The sequence below is a fragment of the Schistocerca americana genome, chromosome 10, assembly GCF_021461395.2.
Source record: "Schistocerca americana isolate TAMUIC-IGC-003095 chromosome 10, iqSchAmer2.1, whole genome shotgun sequence".
Taxonomy (NCBI): Eukaryota; Metazoa; Arthropoda; class Insecta; order Orthoptera; family Acrididae; genus Schistocerca; species Schistocerca americana.
The window spans coordinates 119,024,766-119,040,177 of NC_060128.1; the positions used below are offsets into that span (position 1 = coordinate 119,024,766).

Consider the following 15,412-nt stretch of genomic DNA (forward strand, 5'->3'; position numbering starts at 1 on the left):
GTTGAAGCGAAGCTGTGGCACAGTAGCGCATTGCGACTTCACATTTATACTCTCCTTGTTCTAAACCTATTATTTTTCTTTTTCTTTTTTATTTATCTACCCACGTTTCTAGCAGATTACTACACGAATGTTTACCAATGCGTACTCAGATAATGTTGAAATGATAATTAAGTCAATACCTTAAGCTATCCACAGGCGTTGATATGCATCAAAGGGGACAGTTGAAAATGTGTGCCCCGACCGGGATTCGAACCCGGGATCTCCTGCTTACAAGGCAGACGCTCTATCCATCTGAGCCACCGAAGGCACAGAGGATAGTGCGACTGCAGGGATTTATCCCTTGCACGCTTCCCCTGAGACCCACATTCCCAACTTCGTGTCCACACACTGCATTCGTAGTGCCCCTGCCCATTACACTCATTACTCGCGGCAGACAATCTTACCGAGTCCCGTAAGAGTTCGGGCAAAGCGTGTGCATCCGCACAGAAGATGGAGATCAATAGCCGAAAGAAGAGATACTGTGGTATCGATAGCTACGATGCCACAACGTAGTCGCGCTCTGCTAGGTTGCCACTACCACATCGACAGACGACAGCGCCCTCTAGCCGGCGCTGAGCAGCTCTACGAGCTCCGCTCCAGATTGAGCCCATCTGATGCCGAGCAGACGACCAAGCAACACTGTTTCTATTTCATAGTGGGCGAGCCACTACAGATTTTGCCTGTGTAACTTCTGTGAGCTTGACGCATTCGGCTTCGCACCTAAGTGCTCCTCAGTGCAAAGTTATGTATTCATCTTCTTCCTAAAGTGAAGGCGATTTAACTTCACACTGCAGTACCGACAGTTCTACCTCACCTGCTCCCCCTAGCTTCCTACATTCGGCCTACAGTTCGGTTTAAAGGAGCAGAACCACGCGCCGCTTTCCACGCGGGGTACAAAGGATACCATCTCCATATATCAGAAAATTTTGTCCTTCTTCGACTAATAATTGCATGTCTGGTGAATGCATTTTAAAAAAGCAATACATGAATGGAAAAAAATTATTTGAAATGGTTTTCGGTGAAATTCCTGTAGTATACCTTGATACGTAATCAGGCGCAAGCGCCACTTTTCGGGAAAATGATCGGTTGTGCGTAGATTGCCGTAAAATTATTGCCAAGGCGTGAAATCAGCAGCGGTGTTAATGACGTTTCCTTCGCGAGTGAGGTTCGTGCGAAGAAATGTAGCTCTGCCAAACATGACTTCGTGCCGTGATCGTCGTGTTCGGAATGTTTCTACGATCGTTATCACCCAAGGGAATGCACCTATTATTCCTGAAGAACAAACATAAGAATAAAATATAAGAATTAAGAACTCAACTAAGAATGTAACATAAGCAGAGGAGAATTTAAGAAGATTGTAACACCTGAAAATAGCATACTAAAATATATTATATAATAGACGTGCGTTGTTGTAAACCAGTTGTAATTTTACAGTTAACTAATGGCTCTGAGCACTATGGGACTTAACATCTATGGTCATCAGTCCCCTAGAACTTAGAACTACTTAAACCTAACTAACCTAAAGACATCACACAACACCCAGCCATCACGAGGCAGAGAAAATCCCTGACCCCGCCGGGAATCGAACCCGGGATCCCGGGCGTGGGAAGCGAGAACGCTACCGCACGACCACAAGATGCGGGCTACAATTAACTTATAGCCGTTGTATTACCTAACTTGATAAGAAAATTTCGCGTAGTAACCTTCTACTGAGAAGGGTAGATAAATGGAAAAAATGAATTAAACAATTATTGGGTTTCGAAAAAGGTACGCAGAAGTGAGAAGCCCCGGCGCTAGCCACTATGCCAACTGATGGGCAGAGTTTAGCGCCCGCTAAAAGCCACTACTGGCCATTAAAATTGCTACACCAAGAAGAAATGCAAATGATAAACGGATATTCATTGGACAGATATATTATACTAGAACACATCTGACATGTGATTCCATTTTCACGCAATTTGGGTGCATAGATGCTGAGTGGCCGTAATAACGGCCTTGATAGGCTGCCCATTGAGTCAAACAGAGCTTGGATGGCGTGTACAGGTACAGCTGCCCATGCAGCTTTAACACGATACCACAGATCATCAAGAGTAGTCACTGGCGTATTGTGACGAGCCAGTTGCTCGCCCACCATTGACCAGACGTTTTCAATTGGTGAGAGATCTGGAGAATGTGCTGGCCAGTGCAGCAGTCGAACATTTTCTGTATCCAGAAAGGCCCGTACAGGACCAGCAACATGTGGTCGTGCATTATCCTGCTGAAATGTAGGGTTTCACAATGATCGAATGAAGGGTAGAGCCACGGGTCGTAACACATTTGAAATGTAATGGCCACTGTTCAAAGTGCCGTCAGTGCGAACAAGAGGTGACCGAAGCGTGTAACCAATGGCACCCCGTACCATCACGCCGGGTGATACGCCAGCATGGCGATGACGAATACACGCTTCCAATGTGCATTCACCGCGATGTCGCCAAACACGGATGCGACTCTCATGATGCTGTACACAGAACCTGGATTCATACGGAAAAATTACGTTTTGCCATTCGTGCACCCAGTTTCGTCGTTGAGTACACCATCGCAGGCGCTCCTGCCTGTCATGCAGCGTCAAGGGTAACCGCAGCCGTGGTCTCTGAGCTGATAGTCCACCCTGCTGCAAACGTCGACGAACTGTTCGTGCAGATGTTTGTTGTCTTGCAAACGTCCCCATCTGTTGACTCCGGGATCGAGACGTGGCTGCACGATCCGTTATAGCCATGCGGATAAGATGCCTGTAATCTCGACTGCTAGTGATACGAGGCCGTTGGGATCCAGCACGGCGTTTCGTATTACCATCCTGAACCCACCGATTCCATATTCTGCTAACAGCCATTGGATCTCGACCAACGCGAGCAGCAGTGTGGCGATACGATAAACCGCAATCGCCATAGGCTACAATCTGACGTTTATCAAAGTCGGAAACGTGATGGTACGCATTTCTCCTCCTTACACGAGGCATCACAACAACGTTTCACCAGGCAACCCCGGTCAACTGCTGTTTGTGTATGACAAATCGGTTGGAAACTTTCATGTCAGCACGTTGTAGGTGTCGCCACCGGCGCCAACATTGTGTGAATGCTCTGAAAAGCTAATCATTTGCATATCACATCATCTTCTTCCTGTCGGTTAAATTTCGCGTCTGTAGCACGTCATCTTCGTGGTGTACCAGTTTTAATGGCCAGTAGTGTAAATTACGACGAGAACTTTGACGGACGCTTTCTCTGAAGAGGCCGAGTATCTACAAACGAGACACGTGTTCGCTTACTCTTGCTTCTCTTCTACGGAGTGAAGTTTCTGCGAAATCGGATTATGGCACTTGCAGTGTCCTCCTCGTTAGCAGTCGCTGTTTACTCGGTAACAGAAACAGTCAACTACGAGTATCTGCGTATTACTGTGCAGAGTTATTTGATTTATGGGCGGCTAGACACTTCAACAATAACAACAAACAACAGGACTAGCGTTGCCACAACTTAACAAATAGCCTCTAATTCCCTAATGTTACATCAATGCCCGTTCCCAACTGGCCATGGTTCATTGGAGATGGATGCCTTCAATAACTGCTTACACAACATTACTAATTTAAGTAATTTATTAGTAATCGTTCACCAAAAACAACAAATCTTAATACACTTCATAAAAGATTAAATAACTGTTTCTTTGGGTAATAAATTCTCAACCAATAACAGTAGCAAACAACATCACTTCCAAATAAATACTTACAGAATGGTAATGGTAGAAAGGTACCTTTCAAAGTTCAAAATTAACTTTCATTTAACACGCAGATATAAAAACATATACAAAACTCACTGTTAGCAGATATGGTAAATTCCAGTATTTATAACCCGATGAACTAGAGTGCAGAACTGAATATCAGATCTGTCCAATGAGTAATCTTGATAACAAAATTATGTTCACAAATAAGAAATATAATAACTTTATGACAACGCCCATCCGGCATTGGCCACACCTTTACACATTCGTCACTGACAGTTACTGCTTAATCTCCTCACAGTTAAGCAAACTAACACCGCAGAAGTCACTGAAGGTTAATACACGTACCGTATTCCACTGCTTTCTTCTCCAATATCATGATATCCCTATTGTGGGCGAACATGCTACAGCACAGCGTGTTCAGGTTGGTTCAAATGGCTCTGAGCACTATGGGACATAACATCTGAGGTCATCAGTCCCCTAGAACTTAGAACTACTTAAACTTAACTAACCTAAGGACATCACACACAACCATGCCCGGGGCAGGATTCGAACCTGCGACCGTAGCGGTCGCGCGGTTCAAGACTGAAGCCCGTAGAACCACTCAGACACACCGGCCGGCGTTCAGGTTAGGCCCGCGCTGTCTTGTTTATCTGCCGTCGCAAAACACCCACAAACGACATCGGCCACAGCTCGCCGTAAACTGCGTCCATACAACTGCAGAGCCCACGGCTTATCGTTCCACAGTAGTGTTAAATTCCCAAGCTTCTCGGTTTCACCATCAGTTCATTACCACAGAGTGCCAAAATTATTAAATGCACAGTTCGGAGCATCCGGACCCCATCATTCTGCCGTTCTGTACTCCTCGCTCGGTACTGTCCAATTCTCCACTCCTCGTCGCCAGAGGGCCACTCGCCGCCAACTCGGCGCCCCGATATCTCTTTCTAGGCCAATATCGACCTTAACACTCGAGGCCGGAACACAAACGTACCGAAAATCGATAGATTACTTTCAATGATAGTGACAATATCGTAGCCTCCCAAGACACAGGAAAGCTACTTGGATTTCATTGTATTAGGTAACATAAGGACTGATTCACGAAGTAGATGAAGTTAAGGGATTCTGCTACTTAGGCAGTAAAATAACCAATGACGGACGGGGCAAGCAGGACATCAGAAGCATACTAGCACTGGCAAGAAGGGCATTTCTGGCCAAGAGAAGTCTATAGTATTAGACATAGGCCTTAATTTGAGGAAAGCATTTCTGAGACTGTACGTTTGGAACACAGTGGTAATGAAACATGGACTGTGGGAAAACCGGAATAGAAAATAATTGAAGCATTTGAGAGGTGGTGATACAAAAGAATGTTGAAAATTAGGTGGAGCGATAACATAAGGAATGAGGAGGTTCTGCGCAGAATCGGAAAGGAGTTTGTGGAAAACACTGACAAAAAGAAAGGACAGTTGGGTAGGATGTTTGTGAAGACACCAGGGAATAACTTTGATCTTACTAGAGGGAGATGTAGAGGGTAAAAACTGTAGAGGAAACAGAGACTTTAATACATCCAACAAATAATTTAGGACGCAGGTTGCAAGTGCTTCTCTGAGATGAAAAGGTTGACACAGGAAAGGAATTCGTAGTGGGCCGCATCAAATCAGTCAGACCATTGATGTGAAAAAAAAAGTGAAGGATATGCGTCAAACTGTTGCCAAAATTAAACGAAGTTTTGTGTCGTCGCTCCAGCAAATACTATTAGTTATTTCTCACTGTGTTGCTACAGGTTTGTTTTAGTGCCACCCTGTCAAGCAGTTTTTAATAGTTTCTAACTAGCGTGCAAACTACCACTCCTTATGGTGAACTATAGAAGAAATACGTTTTCTGCTCCAGGGATGTTTGGACTCGACTCTTAGTGACATTTTGTGACAACATCCGAACATGAACCTACATAAAAGTCAATGTGCCTTACAGAAATTTCTGATCTACCATTGACGACGTGTACTGCACTTATACAGTAAAGATATTTGTGTTCTGCTTCCAAAGGTAAAAAGTAAGTGGCGAAGCTTCAGTTATGATTTGGGGCATTACTGGAGGCACTATTGTTCGATTACACTTCTGGCAAGAAACCATTGACAAGTAAACGGAAACGTATCATCCGGGGAAATTCCTTGAAATAATTGTGCAGACCGACCTAAAGTGGATTAATTACCAGAAACTAATTGTAGGTAAAGCAGATTCCAGTCTGAAATTGCCTGGAAGGATCTTAAGCAAACCTAATTTTTCAGCGAAAGAAGAGGCTTACGAAACAGTCGTTCGACCGATTTTTGAATATTCCTCGTCGGACTCTTACAACAAGGACCGGTGCGATTCGTTACTTATTCGTTAAGTAACCGCGACAAAACTACGAAGTTGCTCAAGGAACTGTAACGATGATGACGAGGTCCCATACTCCGAGGAGCGTATGGGACGATGCGGGAGACCCGCACCGCTGTACTAGCCAAGGTCCTAGTGGAGGTGGTTGGCCATTGGCTTCCCTCGACCGTAATGGGGATGAATGATGGTGATGAAGACGACACAACAGCACCCAGTCATCTCGAGGCAGGGAAAATCCCTGACCCCGGCGGGACAACGTGCGCGGGAAGCGAGAACGCTACCACAAGACCACGAGCTGCGGACAGAAACTGTAGTGTGTAATATTTCTGGCTTATTCAGCCATCATATTAGGCTCCCAGGAAGCTATTCCCAGGGCAGTGGAGATGCAAGAAGCATAGAGATGACGCAATGTGGGATGAGGTACCTGTGACAGATGTTAGGTTCGGCACCATTCCCGTGAGAAAGACCGTCTGCATGATGCTGCTGCTCTCTGATTGGCTGCTGTGTTCGGCGGGAGGGCGCCAAAACGTTAAACTTTAGTTGCTATTATTAATTAAACCTCTCATCCAAATTACTGCATTTTTTAAATAAACATCTCTCAACAGCCAGCTATCAATCAGTCATTTCAAAATTATTAAAATCAAAGTATTACTAAAATAAAAGACTGACGATATTACTGCCGATGCACCTCTGTGGCGTTCGGGTCACGCCTTGCTGGCTTGGCGCGCGAAGTGTCTCGGGCAGTCCGGCTCTCCAGTTCTGACGGTTCCAGTAGACAGACACGTTGTCTGTGGCAGGATGTATTTCGTGTTATTTTAGCCAGATATAATGACTGTGGAAAGATGTTCAATACGTTGTGATCAAGAGTAGTTTCTCGTGTCTATATCAATAAAAACGCGAGTGGCATCCCAAATGAGTTACAGTTTATTCGTAGCAGCAGTTCCTTGCGAAGTGAATTTCAGCCTCAAGAAAAAGAATCCACGACCTGCGTGCTGTTTTCTGTGCTGGGGACATCATCATCATGAAGACAGCAGGTTAGTGAAGTGTACAAGAACTTATGTATTCCACACAGGGCAGTGTACTGCATGCACAGTACAAATGTGTTCAGTGACACGTCATCTCCAGTAATGCAGATGAGGTAAAGAGGGATGAAAGTATTAACACTGTCTCACTTTTATTCCTTTTTCTTGCAGTAAGTGGCATACGCTAAAACAGTGGCGTTGTGCATGACGGAGAAGCGTAATCTTTAAATTCCGAGTACGTATGTTGCGAGAATATAACATCCTTCCACAGATATAACACCAAATGAAATTGACTAGAAAGTCAGACTTTATTCATATGGGGCTCATCGACAGCCAGTCTCCCACACAGTATTCGCGAATGGGATGGGGAAGAGTAGAAAATGATAGTGACTAAAAGTACCCTCTGCCAAACGCCGCTAGGTGGCTTATGTTGTGTAGATATTCATGCAAATGCAGATTAAGTTTCATGAGACTCTTTTGATGACATGTTTGGATTTTCCGTTGTTAATAAATATCAGTTGTTTACTCTGCGAATGACCACAAGAGGATATGTAAACGTGAGAGAAATAACAGTTTGGAGCAGGAAAAAAAAAGAAAGAAAAATGGGTAGGGGGGAGGTGGGAGGGGAGGGAGACGTGAAACGACACCACAGAATTGTTGACGCTCTGCCAATACTGTCAGATCGGACGGGGCTAATTTGTAAATGTGAGTTACCGCGCTTTCCGTTCCTATCTCTGCCTTGATTAGAAGCGGGCGATGGATGGCGGGGGGGGGGGGGGGGGGGGAGGGGCGGGGGGGGGGGGGAGGGGCGGTGGGATGGACGCCGCCTACAAATGGCAGGCAAAAAAAAAAAAAAAAAAAAAAAAAAATCGTGGTCCGGCTTCTGTGTTGATCGCGAAACGGGTGACTACGCATGCGCGAGACATCTGACAGCTGTCCGGGGCACTCGGCAGCTGCACGAAACAGGCGTTAGAAAAAAGAGAAAAAAAACATGATTCCAAGTAAACACAGAAGTTTCCACAAACTAATTGAAAAAATCGTAAATACAATCTTAATTCAAAAAATTACCTCACATACTCATGTGAAAGAGGTTCTGAAATAGAGGAACCGCAAATAGTAATAATCATCATGGTTCAGGAGGTAGATCCTTTGTTCATCGTAAGCTAAATTTTTCCTTAATAAATGCTGGCTCTGATGCAGTATCACATTCAATTTTCAGCTACTACATGAAATGCTTCTCTGTCCGTATCGAATTACTTAACTTCGTTCAGCAGCTTTCGTCGAGTAACTTGAAACATCGCCTTAAAAAAATTTTGTAAATGACAGTGCTGGTAAACCTCTACGTTATTTGATTTTCAAACAGCTGAGCATAAGTGAACGTACTCAAACATTTCTCTCTTTACTTATTCTGATTTTATTTTTATTTATTTTATTTTCATTTATTTTTTTTTAATTACGCAACGCAATCTGACTTTCAATAATCCCTGCAAAAGAATGGCCCTGACTAACGATAACCTATACCTTTCATGAACCACTTATCTCACAAAAATCTTCGTTACTCTAACAACTGCAATACAGCGAGCGCCAATACTGCCAACTAAATGAAAGATTCTAACTACTGAAGGTACTAACTACTGATAGGCATAGTTAGCAAATTAAAGATTTTGATAGAGACGAAACAATGTATTTACCTTAATAATGTTCAAAAGTCATCATATATATATCTATCAATTAATGATAACCATCTTTACTAATTTCCTTTTTCTGGCGGACACACGTCCAGATCGTCCGCTCTCAAAACTCTGCCACGTCTCTCCCCACATGCACCACTGCTGGCGGCTCACCTCCAACTGCGCAACGCTACGCGATGTTCACATCCAACTGCCCAACACTACAGTAGCTAAATATTCCAACAATGCAAACCAGTCACAGACTGCACACAGCACAGTCAGTGATTTTCATACAGAGCGCTACGTGGTGTTACCAATATAAAAACCTAAACAGCCTACTTACAAACTCAAGTCTTCGCATTTGGCTTCCTTTTCAAGAATCGGAAGTCAGAACCATCTCGTATTCGCAGGGACATAATGTGTTTTATCGAGAATAGCTTCCACTAAAAAAATGGTTCAAACGGCTCTGAGCACTATGGGACTCAACTTCTGAGGTCATTAGTCCCCTAGAACTTAGAACTAGTTGAACCTAACTAACCTACGGACATCACACACGTCCATGCCCGAGGCAGGATTCGAACCTGCGACCGCAGCGGTCTCGCGGCTCCAGACTGCAGCGCCTAGAACCGCACGGCCACTTCGGCCGGCAGCTTCCACTAAATGAGGTAACAGGCACTGCAGGTTTGAAACCCTGGTCCGATGGAACAGCGGGCCTGACGGCCCTAAACAGATCAGATTAAACTAAATAAATAACAAATAATCTCGCAACGCCTGATGTGATAGCTCTGCTCCCAGTCGCACAGAGCACAGTGGCAAAGCAACGGCGCGAGTTGAGAATTTGTGTCATGCCAGGACTAGAACCCGGATACTCCGCTTCTCTAGACCGGGTGCCTTACACGCTTTCAGTCATATCAAAATTTCCAACTTCCGCCTCGCCACACTCCAACGACCCCCGCCCATTAATCTCATACTCGTCTGATTCCCGTAGGAGTCTGAACGATAGTTGTGCATCCGCATTGAAATATTCATCGGACACCCGTTGCGGCCAGAGAATTACAGATATGAGTGGCCTCTGTTCTGTCAGACATTTTTATGGCACCACCACTTTTGCAGATTACCTAGATAAGCCTCAAAAAGTATTGTTATAACCGGAAAATAGTCCACTTGTTGAACATCTGCAGTCGTTTCGTAAATACACTACTGGCCGTAAAAATTGCTACACCACGAAGATGAAGTGCTACAGACGCGAAATTTAACCGACGGGAAGAAGATGCTGTGGCATCCAAACGATTAGCTTTTCAGAGCATTCACACAAGGTTGGCGCCGGTGGCGACACCTACAACGTGCTGACATGAGGAAAGTTTCCAACCGATTTCTCATACACAAACAGCAGTTGACCGACGTTGCCTGGTGAAACGTTGTTGTGATGCCTCGTGTAAGGAGGAGAAATGCGTACCATCACGTTTCCGGCTTTGGTAAAGATCGGATTGTAGCCTATCGCGATTGTGGTTTATCGTATTGCGACATTGCTGCTCGCGTTGGTCGAGATCCAGTGACTGTTAGCAGAACATGCAATCGGTGGGTTCAGGAGGGTAATACCGAACGCCGTGCTCGATCCCAACGGCCTCGTATCACTAGCAGTCGAGATGACAGGCATCTTATCCGCACGGCTGTAACGGATCGTGCAGCCACGTCTCGATCCCTGAGTCACAGATGGGGACGTTTGCAAGACAACAACCATCTGCACGAACAGTTCGACGACGTTTGCACCAGCATGGACTATCAGCTCGGAGACCATGGCTGCCGTTACCCTTGACACTGCATCACAGACAGGAGCGCCTGTGATGGTGAACTCAACGATGAACCTGGGTGCACGAATGGCAAAACGTCGTTTTTTCGGAAGAATTCAGGTTCTGTTTATAGCATCATGGTGGCCGCATCCGTGTTTGGCGACATCGTGGTGAACGCACATTGGAAGCGTGATAGTATGGGGTGTCATTGGTAACACGACCCGGTCACCGCATTGACGGCACTGTGAACAGTGGAGGTTACATTTCAGATGTGTTACGATCCTTGGCTCTACCCTTCATTCAATCCCTACGAAACCCTACGTTTCAACAGGATAATGCACGACCGCATGTTGCAGGTCCTGCCCGGGCCTTCTGGATACAGAAAATGTTCGACTGCTGTCCTGGCCAGCACATTCTCCAGATCTCTCCCCAACTGAAAACGCCTGGTTAATGGTAGCCGAGCAACTGGCTCGTCACAATACGTCAGTCACTACTCTTGATGAACTGTGGTATCGTGTTGAAGCTGCATGGGTAGCTGTACCTGTACATGCCATCCAAGCTCTGTTCGACTCAATGCCCTGGCGTATCAAGGCCGTTATTACGGCCAGAGGTGGTTGTTCTGGGTACTGATTTCTCAGGATCTATGCACCAAATTTGCGTGAAAATGTAAATACATGACAGTTGAAGTATAATATATTTGTCCAACGAATACCCGTTTATCATCTGCATTTCTTCTTGGTGCAGCAATTTTAATGGCCAGTAGTGTAGTTGATGTGGCAACAAAATGGAGCACCCTCGGATTATGGAGTTATTGTAAATGAAAACTTTGATGAATGGATTGCACATGGGGGACTACTGAATGACCTCCAGGATCCTTAGATGTCACACCAGTGGATTTCTCGGTCTAGGGTATACGAAAAAAATGTAGTTAACTCAGTCAAGTTTCGTGATGTGCGATTGAAGGAACGAATCCGATCAGAATTTGAAAACATACAGTAATGAAAAATTTTCGGCAAAATTTGTAAATGACATTTGGATAGACGCGATGTTTGCTTCGAACAGCATGAAAACCACTTTGAGAATATTTTGTAGGTTCATTGAACTCTATGTATTTCCGTGTTGATAACAAAATTTGTATTTCCATTTGTTCATTGTTATTGCAACAAACGCGTTTTTGGGAACTTGCTTTTGGCCCACACTTTATTTTAATCATTTTAGACAGTTAAGCTCATCATCCCACGTCATGCATTAAATTACGAAAATGTAGAAATTAAAACTTCGAGTAAACATATTTCAAAAAATGGTTCAAATGGCTCTGAGCACTATGGGACTTAACATCTGAGGTCATCAGTCCCCTAGAACTTAGAACTACTTAAACCTAACTAACCTAAGGACATCACACACATCCATGCCCGACGCAGGATTGGAACCTGGGACCGTAGCGGTCACGCGGTTCCAGACTGTAGCGCCTTTAACCGCACGGCCACACCGGCCGGCTCTTTTATTACAACGGTTAGCTACAACTTTCAGCTAGTTATCTCCGTAGTCGGCGATCCGACTTAGACGTAGCGTTGTACCAACTTTCCAATACCCTCGTGATAGAAGGCAGCCGCCAGTGCTTTCCGCCAATTCTCTGCACTGGCCTACAGCTCGTTGTCTGTGCCAAAATGTTGTCTTCATAGCCAGCGGTTCATGTGAGCAGAGAGGAAACTCAGACGGAGACAATTACCGGCTGTATTCAGGGTCATCAAACATTTACAACTGAAAACGATGCAGGAGCATCTTGATTGCCCCTCCAGAATGCGGCTGAGAATTGTCTTGAAGAAGAAAACGCATGACAGTTTGTAAGTAGGCTGTTTATGTTTTCTTATTGGCAATGTTACATAGCGCTCTGTATGAAAATCACTGGGTGTGCTGCGTGCAGTCTGTGGCTAGTTTGCATTGTTCTCTGCCATTGTAGTGTTGGGCAGCGGCAGCTGGATGTGAACAGCGCGTAGCGTTGCGCAGTTGGAGGTGAGCCGCCAGCAGTGGTGGATGTGGGGAGAGAGATGGCGGAGTTGTGAAATTTTTAAAACTGGGTGTCATGAACTGCTATGTATATTATGAGTTTTCAACATTATTAAGGTAAATACATTGTTTGTTCTCTATAAAAATCTTTAATATGCTAACTATGCCTATCAGTAGTTAGTGCATTCAGTAGTTTGAAACTTTTATTTAGCTGGCAGTAGTGGCGCTCGCTGTATAGCAGTAGTTTGAGTAACGAAGATTTTTGTGAGGTAAGTGATACATGAAAGGTATGGGTTATTGTTAGTCATGGCCATTCTTTTGTAGCGATTATTAAAAGTCAGATTGCGTTGCGCTAAAAGTACTGTGTGTGAGTTTAAGCACAGTCATGTACACTCCTGGAAATTGAAATAAGAACACCGTGAATTCATTGTCCCAGGAAGGGGAAACTTTATTGACACATTCCTGGGGTCAGATACATCACATGATCACACTGACAGAACCACAGGCACACAGACACAGGCAACAGAGCATGCACAATGTCGGCACTAGTACAGTGTATATCCACCTTTCGCAGCAATGGAGGCTGCTATTCTCCCATGGAGACGATCGTAGAGATGCTGGATGTAGTCCTGTGGAACGGCTTGCCATGCCATTTCCACCTAGCGCCTCAGTTGGACCAGCGTTCGTGCTGGACGTGCAGACCGCGTGAGACGACGCTTCATCCAGTCCCAAACATGCTCAATGGGGGACAGATCCGGAGATCTTGCTGGCCAGGGTAGTTGACTTACACCTTCTAGAGCACGTTGGGTGGCGCGGGATACATGCGGACGTGCATTGTCCTGTTGGAACAGCAAGTTCCCTTGCCGGTCTAGGAATGGTAGAACGATGGGTTCGATGACGGTTTGGATGTACCGTGCACTATTCAGTGTCCCCTCGACGATCACCAGTGGTGTACGGCCAGTGCAGGAGATCGCTCCCCACACCATGATGCCGGGTGTTGGCCCTGTGTGCCTCGGTCGTATGCAGTCCTGATTGTGGCGCTCACCTGCACGGTGCCAAACACGCATACGACCATCATTGGCACCAAGGCAGAAGCGACTCTCATCGCTGAAGACGACACGTCTCCATTCGTCCCTCCATTCACGCCTGTCGCGACACCACTGGAGGCGGGCTGCACGATGTTGGGGCGTGAGCGGAAGACGGCCTAACGGTGTGCGGGACCGTAGCCCAGCTTCATGGAGACGGTTGCGAATGGTCCTCACCGATACCCCAGGAGCAACAGTGTCCCTAATTTGCTGGGAAGTGGCGGTGCGGTCCCCTACGGCACTGCGTAGGATCCTACGGTCTTGGCGTGCATCCGTGCGTCGCTGCGGTCCGGCCCCAGGTCGACGGGCACGTGCACCTTCCGCCGACCACTGGCGACAACATCGATGTACTGTGGAGACCTCACGCCCCACGTGTTGAGCAATTCGGCGGTACGTCCACCCGGCCTCCCGCATGCCCACTATACGCCCTCGCTCAAAGTCCGTCAACTGCACATACTGTTCACGTCCACGCTGTCGCGGCATGCTACCAGTGTTAAAGACTGCGATGGAGCTCCGTATGCCACGGCAAACTGGCTGACACTGACGGCGGCGGTGCACAAATGCTGCGCAGCTAGCGCCATTCGACGGCCAACACCGCGGTTCCTGGTGTGTCCGCTGTGCCGCGCGTGTGATCATTGCTTGTACAGCCCTCTCGCAGTGTCCGGAGCAAGTATGGTGGGTCTGACACACCGGTGTCAATGTGTTCTTTTTTCCATTTCCAGGAGTGTATAATTTTTCTAAGGGGACGTTTCAAGTTTTGTAATGTTGGCTGCATAGCTTCAGGCGAAATTTCTCACCAGGCCCTCGTACTTGGCGGGAGACACTATGGTTGTAGGTGTCTTTATGTGCTCCCCGTGTGCTCAGAACTAAAAAGAACGACGTAATGCGATCGACGGTCATACTAGAGACACCGCCCAACACATCTGTGCAAAACTTCATCGGATTTTCACTGTGGTTTCCATTTCGCGACCGATCGTTCCTTACTTTCCGAATAGCCCTCGTAATACCGGAAGACAGTTACAAAAGTTTCAAGGAATGGAAAAAAATTCATGCAAGCATTACACCGCGTCACTTCGGAACTGAAATTAAAAATTAAAACAGGCGTTTCTACGTCTTTGCGGCGACTCTATATAAGGCAATCAAACTACTGAGTAATGGAGTTGGCCTTTCCTACACCGATACGGTACTAAAATGGCAGATGTAAGGAGACACCACTAAGCGAATATCCCTTAACCCAGAACCAAGTTCCAAAAATTTTAGTTATCAGTTGTTGAGTAATTATTGAGCGAATTTAAAAACTTAAAATAATGTCATTAAGAGGTATAATCTTACGTTAAAAGTTTAACGTAATAAGACAAGTATTGCAGTTAGAAACTGTATTTTTGTCTTGACGAAGTGCAACTGACGGCGCGTAAATACTCGGATTTTACACGTCCATTATTTGAGAATGAGAGAACTTAGCGACTTCTTACAGACTTTACACGCACACTACTGGCCATTAAAATTGCTACACCACGAAGATGACGTGCTGCAGACGCGAAATTTTACCGACAGGAAGAAGATGCTGTGATATGCGAATGATTAGCTTTTCAGAGCATTCACAAAAGGTTGGCGCTGGTGGCGACACCTAAAACGTGCAGACATGAGAAAAGTTTCCAACCGATTTCTCATACACAAACAGC

General features: G+C 45.7%; 1 non-coding gene across 1 annotated transcript; it reads right to left on the reverse strand.

Annotated features, from left to right (window-relative positions):
- Positions 1-232: 232 nt before the first annotated feature.
- Positions 233-307, reverse strand: Trnat-ugu. The gene has a single exon. It is a non-coding gene; the product is annotated as a tRNA-Thr (tRNA).
- Positions 308-15,412: the final 15,105 nt, after the last annotated feature.